Raw genomic sequence first — 14,879 nt, 5'->3', positions numbered from 1 at the left:
AAGACCTTCGAGATACCGAGAACCCGCAAAACCGACGAACAACAGAGAGAAGCCTCTACTCTCTACGCAACACGTTCCTTCCAAACACTCTACTAGTAGGAGACTTTAACCTTAGACACCCGTCCTGGGATCCGAAGGGAAAGGATACTACTAGTGCCCGCGAATTTATAGAGTAGATAGAAGACCAGGGCTTTACTCTACGTAATACGATAGGTGTCGGGACCTTCTATAGGCCGCACCTAGACGCAGAGTCGGTCCTAGACCTGACGTTTACAAGAGGATCCTTATCTACGAAAGAAATCGACTAGAGAACGATTCCGACAGGCTCAGATTATAAGGCTATATCTATAGACCTTATTAGCGCGCAAGATCGAGCCCAACAGAAGAAAGTAGTTCTAGATATAGCTTCCGCGGATTAGGAACTGTTTACAGATCTCCTAATAAGCAAGGCGACGTCTATTGACTATACGAACTCCCTCGACGACATCGCAGACTCCTTTACCTCGTGTATTACCGAATCGATGCGGGGAGCAATCCCAGAGAAAGTAGTACACGCCTGCGCAAAACCTTGGTGGAACAGAGAGCTACGCACGCTACGCCGCACAATGTCTAGAACATATAGACAGACCTTTACCTGCGGACGCACGCCGACGCTAGACGAGAAAGAGGCGTATACGAAAGCGAGAAACGAGTACTTCCAAGCTATTAAAACAGCTAAGAAGAACCACTAGAACGCTTTCCTCGAAAAAGAAGACTCGAAATCTATCTTTAAAGCTATGTCCTATACTAGGAATAGCAGCCGAAGACAGATACCTACGATAAACAACGAAGACTCTTTCGAGGGGAAATGTAAGGCCTTCTCCGAAGCCTTATTTCCGCGCCCTCCTGCCGAGGAACCTCTACCTAGCCGTTGGGAAGCGTATACAGCCGGGGATTGGGGCTGGACTACGCTAACCGAAGAGGAACTCGCTGCCGCCTGTAGTACAAAGATAGTAAAAGGAAAAACGCCGGGCCCAGACGGCATTACGCAAGCTATTATTAGTAAAGCGTACGGCGCCATTCCTATTACCTTTCTACGTATATACAGTAGGCTACTCGACGAAGGACACCACCCCCGATGCTGGAAAGTTGCGACAGGCGCAGTTCTAGCGAAGCCGGGAAAACCAGACTATTCGGTCCCTAAGGCCTACCGAGTTATCTCTCTCCTAAATTGTCTCGGCAAGATTAGCGAGAGAATACTCGCAAAACGCCTAGGGATTATCGCAGAGACGAAGCCCCTTCTACACGACTCGCAGTTAGGAGGGCGAAAGAAGAAATCGGCTATCGATACGGTGCTTCTCTTAACGAACGAAATCGAGGAGAATCGAAGAAAGAAAAAGAAGACTTCGGTTATCTTCCTCGACGTAAGAGGAGCATACGACCACGTTGCAAAGAACCGACTGTTAAGAATAATGATCCAGTTAAGGCTTCCGCACAGCCTTATACGTTGGGTTCAGTTGTTTATGAGCAATAGACGCCTACGAATAGCATTCGACGGACAGGTACAGGAATTCCAGGATGTAGAGATCGGCGTTCCGCAAGGCAGCCCGATGTCTCCTATCCTCTTTCTTATCTATACGCGCGACATATTCTTCTCGCTACAAGGAGTTACTCCTAGTTCCTACGTCGACGACATTAGACTATCTACCTCGTCTACGTCCCTTAAGAAGAACTCTAAGGTACTAGAACGTGAGGCAAGAAGGCTAATAGACCTAGGAAAGAAGAACTCGATTGCTTTCGACCTAGCAAAGACAGACCTAGTACACTTCTCGAAAGGGAAAGGGTCCGATTGCCCGGTAATTCTTCCAAACGGCGATATTGTTCGCCCAGCAAAGAAAGCGATAAGGTGGCTTGGGATTTGGCTAGACGCCGGTCTTACCTTTAAGGAGCACATTGCAATAAGATCGGCTCAAGCACAAGCAGCATTCTATCGATTAGAAAGACTAGCAAATACCGAACGCGGTCTGTCTTCTATATCGTTAAGAAAGATCTACCTAGCCTGCGTTACTACAATAGCAGACTACGGGGCCCCGGTTTGGTGGCGGTCGAAAAAGAGCATAAAACCTCTAGTATCTCTACAAAGTAAAGCTTGTAGGAAGATCCTAGGCGTTTTCCGTACCGCCCCAAACGTCCCGTCCGAAGTAGAGTCAAATCTCTTCCCCCCGGATCTACGCCTAGAGAGACAGTCAATTTTATACTCTCTACGCGCAGCAAAGCTACCCGAAAACCACCCCGTAAGACTCGCTATCCAAAGTGCGCCTTCAGATACGCGAGAAGTCCAACACGAGGACTCGAGAGAGATACTTCCGCAAAAACGACAGAGAACACAGATACAACTACTCTGTTATCGACTCCGACAATACAAGCATTTCGTAGAACACGAGAGGGCTAACTACGCAAAAGACGATCTCTTTAGCGTCTGGAAAACCCGATACGAAATAGCAAGACAACGGGAGATCAATAAGGTACCTAGGAATACAAATAGCTACCTTAGTCGATTTCCATGGAGCTCGCCAGGAAAACATAGAATAGGAGGAAGACGTGCTTTAACTAGTGCCTTCTATACTATCCTATTAGGACACGGATACCTAAAGTCCTATCTCTATCGCTTTGGACACGCAACGACGCCAGACTGCCCTTGCGGACGACGAGAAACAGCAGAACACCTCGTATGTAGCTGCCCTATCTACGATGTATTTAGGCCACTACCGCTACGACAAGCACAATCTCTGCTAGAAATAGTAGAAGATAAGGAACTCCGGAAACACCTTACTACCTTTCTCTCGGATACAAAGATTGCTTCTAGGTCCTGGCACCTAGCAAGAGGCGAAGACGAGACCGTCTAGCCTACACTCCTTTTACTTTTCCTTATTTGTCTTTCTTTAAAGTCCTTCGATACTAGCGTGCTACTATCCTAGGCACGGGTCTTTCCCTAAGGTCAAGAGATACGAGAGAACAACGATTGTACATAGATAGACTGCTGTCGCGAGACAGCCGTCCTACATAGTCATAGACTCATACAGGACGTAAATGGAACAAACAAACAAACAAACAAACAATACATCCGGGGATAGGTTCGGAGCAGTCCTTATATAACGAGATGTCGACAACTATAAGACGAGACACCTATCTTAGTATAAAAGCGGTATCTAGAAGCCGAACGAGCGAAAGTTCGACACTAGGAAACTTAAGTATCTCGGTGTTTTAAAGGCATTAAAGAAACTAAAGCACTATCTCTATAGTATTTACTTCCTGCTTAAGCTAGATGCAAATACTCTAGTCTATTAATTAAACCGACTATCGACCGACTTGCCTAACGCAGTAATAACAAGGTAGCTTTTATAGATACGACTGTTTAATTTTAATATAAAGCATATTCCCAGCCGACTGTACACTGCTGCAGATGCGCTATCTCGACGACCGCGTACTTAGTCCGATAACATTAATAAGGAGCATAAGCAGGACTACGAAGAAATAATTAACAGCACGCTATATACAGTATACGCGAATCGTATCGAGGCCGAAGAGATTACCCCTAATCTAGAAGAGGAACTTGTTCGGAATAGCATTAACAGCTTCCTCTCGGACTTCTACCGTAATATAATATACTACCTCCTAACCCTTCGACGACCGGTAGGAGTAAACAGGAACAGCTAGTATGCCTTTAAGAAACGGGCATCTCGCTACCTAGTTAGGGAGCGCTGCCTATAGTATTAGAAAAGAATTAACAAGCCGCTATGTAGAGTTATCGACAAGGAGACTAAGCAGAAGTCGATTATCTATACCCTCTATAGGGACCCTACCTCCGGCTACAGAGGGCGTAAAGGAACCTACATAAAGATCGCTTGTCGGTATTACTAGCAGGGCCTATATAAGCAGGTCCGAGATTTCGTCGGAAAGTGCCCCGAGTATCTTCTTTAATCGTCTAGACTAGCGAGTATATCGGAACTACACCTAAGATACAACAGCTATGTTAGCGAGTCGTAGCATATAGACGTCGTTTATGTCGATAGCTCCGGAAGCATTATTATAGCTAGGGAGTCTCTCTCTAGATAGCCGGAAGGAAGGATCGTAAACAAGGGGCAGAATTAAGGTATAAGCTTAAGGCAGGTCGCGAAGTTTCTTTTTAAAGACGTCTTTTTACGTACTAGAGCCTGTAACCGGATCTTCTTTAATAGAGGGCCTAAGAACTACGGCGATATGCCTTAACTACTAGCTTAAATAGATATAAACCTTAGTTATATGTCCGCCTACTACCCTAAAGCGAACAGTCTAGTCGAGCGTAGACATCCTAACATCCTAGACGTCCTCTTAAAATATACGCAGGGCAAGCTAAAGGGCTGGAGATCCTTTTTCTACATAGCACTATAGGCAGACCGCACTACTATTTGCAGGTCTATAGGATATATACCGGCAAGTCTTTTCTATGTATTTAATATTGTCCTACCTATTAAGCTACGGTACGACACTTAGAAAACGATTAACTAGAAGATAGTATGTATAACCGAAGACTTGCTAGCCGCTCGAGTAAGGCAGATCTTCTGCTCTAAGAAGGATATTAGAGAAGTTACCGCCCTGTAGCGTAGGCTACAAGATGCCTAGAAGGAGTACTAGGATATAAACTATAATATCGACAACAAGCCGCTTAAGAAGGGGCAGCTCGTACTATTAAAAAGAGGCAAGCGAAAGTCTACCTATAAGAAGCTGTCTTTTCGATAGAAGGGGCCCTACCGAGTAATAAGTATAAGCCTGGACACTAGTACCTACAAGATTGCAGAGCTAGACGAGGCACAGCTCTAAGGCATATAGTCTAGGGACATACTTCGGGTAGTCCCTACTAACTACCTTAAGTATGTTAATAAGCTTAAAAAGCTAACACGCGGGGACTTAAACCCTAAATAGCTTGCAAGTGTTAAGAGTGAGGATAAAGAGCCGGCATTACCTTAGGGCGACGACCCTGCCGCTAAACAGTACAGAGAACCGGCTCCCGGACCTCCGAACATCGTATAGGGGGTAAGGGAATCCTCGCTGTCCCCGGAAGAACGATTATAGTACCTAAGAATCTAAGTGTGGCCATGATTCGCATTAAAATGTTTCCTAGACCAAGGGTCTGGCAAACATAGCGACGGATGCTCTCGGCTTACTATAGTTGTTTCCCAGATAGCGACGGATGCTCTCGGCTCACTATGGTTGTTTCCTAGACCGGTGGTCTGGCAAAGGCTCCGCTCGCTCTCTCGGGCAAACATTATTATTACCCAAAGAGACACACACATTTCCTTGTGTTAAAGTAAGCTCTTTCGCTTATAACAAGACCCCCGGCATAACATTATCTCCGTCCTCGCCGCTATCTATTTAATAGACCGACACCGCCAAACTCTTCCGCACTACAATCACTAGCGCATTTACGAAGAACAATTACAATCACGAGCAAATTTACGCACACAATCACAAGCGAGCAGCTGCTGTTGTTGCCTCCTGCCGGCGGACATCTTTTAAAGGCTAGTGCTGCCGGATAGGCCTAGTTGTTTGCTAGACTATTTAGGGAAAGGGGTCTAGTAAACATTTGCGAAGGATAGGATATTGCCTAGGTGTCTCTGCTAGCTACGACTAATCCACTATTGTTTAGAGCGTACTAAACACACATTCTCTACCCTAAAGGGGAGGGAGTTACAATTTACGAAGCTTAGTTACCCTTTCGGACATTTAGGGGCTAGGCTGCCTTTTTCTAGACAATTATGCACATTCTGCTATAATTACGAGACTGCTAATGCGAAATATTTACTAATACAACAATTACTAACATAACAATTACAGGCCTTTCCTAACAATTACGAGCTCTTCTAACAATTACGAGCACAAGCACGCACACAATTTACGAACTAACAATTACTAATATAACAATTACTAATATAACAATTACAGGCCTTTCCTAACAATTACGAGCTCTTCTAATAATTACGAGTACGAGCATACACACAATTTACGAACAAGCAAGGGACCCGCTTTCTGCCTGCTCGCCCTACTTAAAAGCCTTAATCTTCTCTACACCTCCGACTTCCCTATAATATCTACTATATCTTCTTTCTTTCCTATCTCCTTATACCTCCCCTAACGACTCCTTTTCCTCCTAGACGAACCTTATCTACGTCCTCGCAGACCTTCGACCTAATTAAACATCCTCTACGAGCCCCCCCCTCGATACACTTACTAACCAAGCGTATTAGCGCAAAACAACACTAAGCGCGCCGAGCGCATATAACACACATACTAACCGAGCGCATTAGCGCAAAAACAGCTTCGAAACGATACGAGCGCACCGAGCGCATATAACACACCCTAGTAACGAGCGCAACTACGCATACTACTACCGACATGGACAACATCCTAGCTCGCCTCCAGAGCGCACCCTTAATAAACAATAAAGAAATGCGTGTAGCCTTCTCGACTGCGTAGAACACTAGAGAGCTAGGAAAACTCGAGAGTCTCCTTAAGAGCATGCTAGACGCGGACTGCGAGCGAGTAGTATTAGACATTATTAATACCTTAGAATTAGGATTAGAAAAAGCAGTAGAGTTTGTAGTAGGCATGTAGGATTTCGTGCGGATAAACCGGGTCCCTATTACCTTAGGAACCGGGAGGATTACTAGATAGGACAGTATTGTAGCTGCTTATCCGAGGCTAGTAGCGGCAGCTACGGATAGCAGAAGGACCCGCAACCGCAAGAAGGGCATTTACAACGCCCTTACAAAAGAATAGGGACAGGACGTAATAGATGCAAACCCGGAACTAAGGCAATATGTGTACAAATCCGAGAACATAGCAAAAGAGATTCGAAAGCTAGCTTCGAAGTACAAGACATAGTCCGATAAGGGTACGACAGTAGCTATGCTTGTTTTACGAGAATACATTCGTTAGTATAGTTAGGGCGTAGGACAGGGTTATTCGGATCCGAGAGGGACTAAGTATACTACTAAGGACTTCTTTACAGTCGCCAAACTAGGAGGAATCGATCGCCCTACATAGGAGCAGATTAATATCGTGCGCAACACGTACAACCGGCATATAGATAGTCGTAGGTAGATAGTGCCCTATAAGCCTAAGGGAAAGGAGAAGGAAATTGCGTCTAGATCTAACACTTAGAAGCAGATCGAAGCACCTCCCGCTATAAGCACAAGGTCCAAAACTAAGGAAAAGCTAGCTAATCTCGTTAGTCTTCCTATGCGCAGTACCCCTTCTAAGAGTAGCTCCGGCCGCCCTTAAACACCCTACTCCGGCAGATCTATTTCTAGCCCTAGTCTCGGAGGGAGTATCTACGCGAGTCCTGTTGTTCGCACTACAGGAAGGGCTCGCTTAGTAAGTTAGGTAGTAACTAAAACATAGATCGCTCTCGGCATGCCTATTACGGAACCTACGAACACGACCTGTAACTGCAAGAACGCCTTACCTTAAATCATCGCTACGATTAATAGCCTTAGGAGGCTTCCGCTTTCGCAACGTCTTGCTACCCTAAACTAGCTGTTTCGATGCCTGCAGCTGCTGTATCCGGATAGTACGAAGCTAAAGGAGGAGTGCACGTTCTTATGCTACAATTATGCGAGGGACCTGCTTCGATACTTCGGAATTAAGGTAAAGGCTAGGAATGTAATAGCAAAGAATAACACGCTCTTCAGACTTACTACCCTTAAGTACGATACGTATAAGCTTAGCCAGCTAAAGACAGGTTCCGAGACGTATAAGATGTGGTTTAAGGATGCGCGTCCGGCTCGACTATCGGACTTCCTTAGGCCGTACCGCTTTAATAATAACGTCCTACGTAGAGAACTCGGCTAGCTCAACTTTGACGGCTTCTTTAATAAGGCTCGCTAAGCGATGTACTTAACGGCCGGTTAGGAGAACGAGTTTAAGAGAAATAGCATACTTAACATTCCCCTCTTCGCGTAGATCGGACAGGACAAGGCCCTTTGCAAGATTATTAATAAGGAAATAGACATGTACTTGTAGCATTAGCGCGAAATTAATAGCTAGCCTAACTACAGATAGCTTCGCACGATATGCTACTCTTAGATCTAGCAGCTTATCCGCTAGGACATCTTATACTAGCTACTATATGTTCTTCTGCGAGGTAACTATAAGCATTAGCTAGTGTTATACCTATACTACGCTAAAAGCACTAAGAAGGGCGACAACACTACCTTTAAGCACATTAACCTTACGGTTAGCCGCATAGTCGAGGAGAATCGCGGTATTAACCAGATTTAAGGTACAGTCTCCTTAACAGACGAGGGCAAGAAGGACTGTATAGTGCTCGTTAAGAGGATGCACGAGAAGGAGATCTTTTAGGAATAGTACTAGTAGATAAGGGCTAACAACTGCGCAGACGGAGCAGTACAGAAGATTAATAATACAGTGCTGCCGCAACACTTCCTAGATTGCTATAAGCTTAAGTAGGAACACGTTCCTTATAAGGCATTTAATGTTCGCATTACGGTTCCGCATCTGCTACATAGTGTCGATACTAAGGCAGAGACCGAACGTCGAACGATTCTTCCCTAGTTCGTAGCTATGCATGCAGATAGTTCTCTCGAATGTGCCGAAGCTAGTAACTAGGAGATGCTGCGCAAAGCTTATATAGACCTAACCGCCCCCGACAAGACACCCTCTAGGCTTATTAACAAGTACGGCAAGATTCCTTACGCCTTCCCTGCGGCTATGTCTTTAACACCTAACAACTACATCGCTACTGCACTTGTTGCTTACGAGAGGTAGGAGAGCCCTAGAGTCGTTATCGAACTAGAGAAGCTTATACGCCTTAATGTTATCGATCTAAGGGCATAGATTAAGAAGTAGCGGGATGCGACTGTAGCTCGAGTAAAGGCAAACTATAAGGACATTAAGTACGTAGAGAGGAATACGTTCGGTAACCGATCGTACTATAACGCTAAGGACAAGCACCCGACCGACTTCTAGAAATACTAACCTCTACTAGCTAAAGTCGCTCCTAACGATGCAGATAACAGGGAACGTAAGCTGCTTAGGCAGGGAGATACGGATATCGCAGTACCCTAGGAAGTCCCCGACTTACTTATTAGCAAGGATAGCAAGCGTGTACCTGGACGCGACATGCAGTAGGAGGATAGTACTTAGCAATAGGTTTATAATGTTTCCTAGACTAAAATCCGCATCGGGTCTGGGAAACATTTAGTGCGAACAGGACATAAGGAGCAGCTGTTTTCTGCACTAGCGCTTGTTTTAAGGTTCTTTTTTCTTTTTGTTGTTTCTTTTGTTTTGTTTCTTTTGTTTTGGATGCGATGCATGCGATAGACATACGTAGTAGGTGCAAAACCCGAGGATAGGGATAGTCTACGTTAGCAACAAGTTAAAAAGGACGACGCTAGTGCTAGATCTAGAGGGTTTTTACGCTATAAGCGTGCATAATAGTATAGTTTAGGTTCTTATAGTATCTAGGTCAGACACTACAGGAGGGGGACGGATGTAGTAGGGAATATCGCACTGTTACGTGCGGTCTGTATCTAGCTTCAGCTTCGTATGTAGGTCGGAGGATTATCAAGATATCGACCTCCGGAAGGACCTTAGACACGCACACGAGGCCCAACAGTACAGAGCACTTAATACTACCTCTTTTGCCCCCCTACCTTTTACTCTAATTATACAGTTTACCGCCCTTTTTGCCCCCTATGCTACCTCGTACGTCCGCACTGCTACTATCCGCGGGAGATCGGAACCTTTGGAAGTTCCCCCCTCACATCCGTGCTTTAATTGCATCAAAGACATTAAGCTGAACAAAGACTTAACCAAACTGTGCCAGTTAGGGCCAGAGAAACCTATTAAGGGCATTACTGCTAAATGCGCCGGCTGTCTAGACGACAGAAATGCCAATTGCTTCTAGGTAGGATATTTCTGGACTGTTCTGGAGTCTTCTAGATCCAGGCTAACCCTAAATAGCTCCCTCCGGCCCGTAAGGACGAGTAGGATACTATTAATGCCCAGATTTAAGCAGAGTACGCTAATCCGGTAGTAAACGCGGACAACAGGAAGAAGTTAAGGAGCAAGGTGCTCCTGTTTACTAGTTCGATTAAGTTATATGTACTGTTCTAGCTTATTTTGGACTAGTATGCTAACAGTTGGCGGCTTAGGGAGCTTAGAAACAGCGTTCGCGGCCCGGAGGGTCTTACTTTGCACTAGGGTACCCGCGAGTAGGACACGACAGGTCAAAAGGTTAAGAAGCGGGACAGGTCGGCCGCTGCTTATATAGAGAAGGCTATAAGTATACCGTTCTAGCGCATTTTAGGCTATACTAACGCTAGGATGTAGGAGCAGGCTGCTGCCGGGACCCTAAGGGCTAAGAGAAGCCGCCTAATTAATCTAAAGGGCGCTATTACGGTCTAGTCGTTAACAGACAAGCTTAACAAGTACAAGACTGCCTTGCATCGTAACAGCAAGGCCCTAGAGAGGTTTAATTCGTACGCTAGGGGTACGGGAAAGACTAACAGGGAGGCGTTAAAGGCTTTAGTAAGCACCACAGCCGCTTAGGAGCGTAGAGAGGACGCTTCGGACGAGGATAGCGATAATTAAGCCGGTTTGGTCTAGTTAGCTCTAGCAGTATGCAGGGTATAACAGATAACGCTATTACGCAGAGTAATAGGGCCCTTTTAAGTTATAATAGCGCAGAATAGCTTAACGTAGGCTAGAATAGTCCAGAATAGAAAGCCTTAACGCCTAAATGAAATCCCTAGAATTATTAAAAATGTTAAAGTCTAATGTTATAAAGCAAAAAGGATTGAAAAATTAACTAAGGGGGTTAGCGTTTTTTCTGGAATTTACCGCGCGCAGTCGGTCCTTTCTAGCCTATTCTGCGCCGGTAGGCCCGCATTGCTGCCGGGCTAATATTAACTGCTGCTTCCTAGGAGTTCTCGGACTAGTCGTAGTCTTTCTACTTAATAAGGTACTCCCGATTGTTTAGTTCGTCTACACATTCAGCCAGAATAGCCTCGACTTCGTATTTATTGTCTTCTCCTGCGTCGTATCGCATTATCCTATCCTGTTTGCGACTAAACTAGTCCGGGATAGATAGTTCTAGCAGAGAAACATAGAAGGTTAGGTAGATCTTTAGTAAGTCTAGTAGATCGAGCGTGTATGCGACGCGGTTAATAACCGCTTTTACCTTATAAGGTCTAATGTATTTGTAATCGAGCTTCGCCGAAGGTCTTAATAACCTAATATTGTGTATATTAAGGTAGACTTCGTCTCTAACGTTAAAGGCGATGTCCTTCCTGTGCTCGTTCGCCTACTTAGCTATTTGCTTCTTTGTTTTGGCTAGTCTGACCCGCAGTTTCTTCTAGTTAGAGATAACGCGGTCCGCAAGTTGTGCGGCGAACGGGGCTTCTCGTCCATTCTAGCGTAGTCTAGGCTAGTAGCACCGCCGAGGGTCCCGTGTCGTGTACGCCTGGAATAGCGTAACCCCTATTACAGAGTGTACGCTGTTATTATACGAGAATTCCGCAGTAGAGAGTAGGGAGGCCTAGTTGTCCTATTTATAGTTGCAGTATGTGCGAAGATACTACTCTAGCGTCTAGTTTTAGCGCTCTGTTTGCCTGTCTATTTAAGGGTAGAACGCTGTGCTTAGTTTTCGGCGTATGCTAAGGCAGAAATAGAACGTGCTCTAGAATTTTAAGGTTAGGATAGGCCCTCGATCCGACGTAATCGTCGCTAGTACGCTATAGAGTCGTACGACTTCCCTTATAAATACCTCTACGAGCTCTGCTACGGTAATCGTCTTCTTGCATAGCGCATAATAGACTATTTTAGTACATCTGTCTACGATTACTAGGATTAAGTCGTAGGCCTAGCCTAGAAGTATGCTAGGTAGCAGGTCTGTTATAAAGTCTAGCGTTACATCCTCCTATAGTGTAAGCGATAGTAGCTCTGCGTACAGCAATCCGTAAGGTTTGTGCCGCCGTAGCTTTAACCTGCTGTACGCTTAATATGTTCGTGTATAGTCCTTAACGTACTTCCTTATTTTAGGCTAGTAGAAACTCCTTTGTAGAAGTTCGAGCGTCCGAGAGAAGCCGAAGTGCCCTGCTATAGGGTCGTCGTAGCATTCCTAAAGCAGTTAGAGTCTTATACTTCCTTTAGGTACGTAGGCCTTGCTATCTATATACGCGACTCTATCCTCGTTAGTCTATCGATCTGCCTAGAAAGTAGGTTCCGCTTAGTCCTTCTCCTTGTTAATCCTGTTAAAGGTCGGATCTTTTAAGAGGGCGCGTTTTAGGCGCGTTTTTAGGTTTAGGGCGTCCTTTACTACCCCTACGTACCTTACTAGTCTATTATAGTCTAGATGCGGTTAGAATGCCGTCTAGAAGAGCCGCAAGCTTATAGACGACTCTTCGTCTATAGCCTACCGTCCAGAGTAGTCCTTATCCGTTAGGTTAGGCCTTCTGCTTAGCGCATCCGCCGCCCTATTAGCCTTGCCGGGTCTATAAATAGTCCTAAAGTCGATCTACGACAACTACTCGGCCTATCTAACCTACCGCCTAGACAAGGTCTTAGTCGTTATAAGAGTTTGTAGGTTTGTATAATCCGTTAGTAGTTCGACCTAGTGTCGAGCCCCCTCTAGGTATTATCTAAAGTGCTTAAAGGAGTCTACGACTGCTAACAGCTTAGCGTCTTCCGTAACGTAGTTCCGTTCTGCCGCGATCATCTTTCGTAAGAAGTATAATATAGGGAACTACTGCGTTTTGCTGTAGTCTTCGTATAGTTGGCTTAGGATGCCTAAGATTGCCTTGCCCGAGGCGTCGGTTTCTACCCTATAGGGCAGTTCTAGGTTAAAATAGCGTAGAATAGGAGCTTCCGAGAACCTTTTCCGCAATTCGTTAAAGGAAAGCACAGCCTACTCGTCGAGCTCTAAGTATGCTCGTTCCTTCTTGCGTTAGTTTACTGCCTTTTTCCCCTCTATGTAGTAGTTAAGTGCCGCAGCGAGGCGTAAGAAACCCTTAATAAAGCGCCTATAGTAGTTCGCGAAGCCGATAAAGACCCTAATATTATATATCGACTAGGGAAGTAGCTATTCCTAGACCGATCTGACCCGTTCTAGGTTAATCTCTAGCCTATTACGTATAATAACGTACCCGAGGTAGTCGACGCGGTCCTTATAGAAATCGCACTTAGACAAGTTAGCGTACAACTTATGTCTCCGGAGGCGTTCTAGCACCTCCCGGACGTAGCCCTCGTACTCCCCTACCGTTTTGGAGTATATAAGGATGTCGTCGAGGTAAACGACGTAGGACACGTCGATTAGCCCTACTAACACGCTGTTAATAAAGTTTTAGAACACCGCGGGGGCATTGCAGAGCCCGAAGGGCATTACGGTGTATTCGAAATGGCCGTATCTGGTCCGGAAGGCTGTCTTCTACTCGTCGCCTTCCTAGATACGGACACGGTAGTACGCGTAGCGGAGGTCTATCTTCGTAAAGTACCTAGCGCTAGCTAGCTAGTCTATTAACTCGGAAATTAGGGGAAGGCCCCCCCTATTCTTTACCGTAACCGCATTTAGGCCGCGGTAGTCGATATAGAGGCGGAGTGTATTGTCCTTTTTCCTCGCGAAGAGGATTAGCGCGCCCGCCGAGGATGTCGAGCAGCGAATAAAGCTACTCTTTAGATGTTTAGGGAGCTGCTTACGCATCGTATCTATCTCTACCTCCGACAGAGCGTACATAGGGCTAAATAGGACCTTTGCTCCCTTAACTAGGTCGATCCTAAGATCGTGCGGTCTATACGGTGCTAACTTGCTAGCTAACTCCTCCGAAAAGACGTCGGAGAAGTTAGAGTACGCCGTTAGGACGCTATTCTAGTCTAGTTCGAGTCTATCCTCGACCTCTTAGATCGACATAACGTAAAGAGCTGCCTCGACTTTACTAAGACACTCCTAGTAGAACCTGTCCGGGGATACTACCGCTATCGCTTAACGCTTTTAAGGTTTCTGCCTCTAGAAGACCTTCTTTAGAGCGAAGTTAACACCCGGGTTATACTTCTTAAGCTAGGGCATGCCGAGCACGACTTCGAAACCGTAGATACGTCCTACCTTAAACGTATCTACGCACCCCTACGCCTTGCTAGAGGTGTCTACAGCCTTGTAGGAGTTTCTTGTTTCTCTAAAGACCTATAGGCTCTAGCTATTTAGAGTTAGGTACTTTATCTAGGTAGATAGCTCGGAAACCGTCTACCCTATTTCCTTTGCTAGCATAGAGTCGCAGAAGTTATCCTAGGCGCTGCTATTAATTAGGCCCTGGACCCTTCTAGACTCCCCTAGGCCGTTTAGCGTTAACTCGACGCTAATTAGGCGCCCTTGCTAGGCGCGGCGCTTTCCTAGCTTAGCCGAGCGCCGCTAATCCTTATTATAGAGGACTTAGCCTACCTAAGCAACAGCGTCTACTTAGGGGGCGTCTCTTTCCCCGAATCCTTCTACAGGTGCTAGTTAGTACAGTCGCAGCGGATATGCCCGACCTATTAGCATCCGTAGCACGTAGCCTTAGAGGGGGCCTTCGGGTTCTGTTCGCTATTACTAGTCCTTACCTTCTTACCGTCCGGGGCAGCAGAGCCGTTACTAGGGCGCTTCTTCGCCTACTTAGCCGTCCTTTTAGCCGCCTACCTCTTACGAGCCTCTTGTTTAGAGCCCTCGTTAGCATAATAGGCCTTTTTAGCCCTCTCCTTAGCATCTACTAGGTTTAGTAGGGTAGTAGGGTAGTTCGAGAGGCGGTTACGAAGGATCTATAGAAGGGCGCTATAGAACCTAAGGATCTTCTTACTATCGTCCCTTTTATTAA

The sequence above is a fragment of the Zymoseptoria tritici genome, chromosome 2 (genome assembly GCF_000219625.1).
Source record: "Zymoseptoria tritici IPO323 chromosome 2, whole genome shotgun sequence".
NCBI lineage: Eukaryota > Fungi > Ascomycota > Dothideomycetes > Mycosphaerellales > Mycosphaerellaceae > Zymoseptoria > Zymoseptoria tritici.
The sequence above is the reverse complement of the archived record's forward strand: the minus strand, read 5'-3'. Positions refer to the sequence as shown.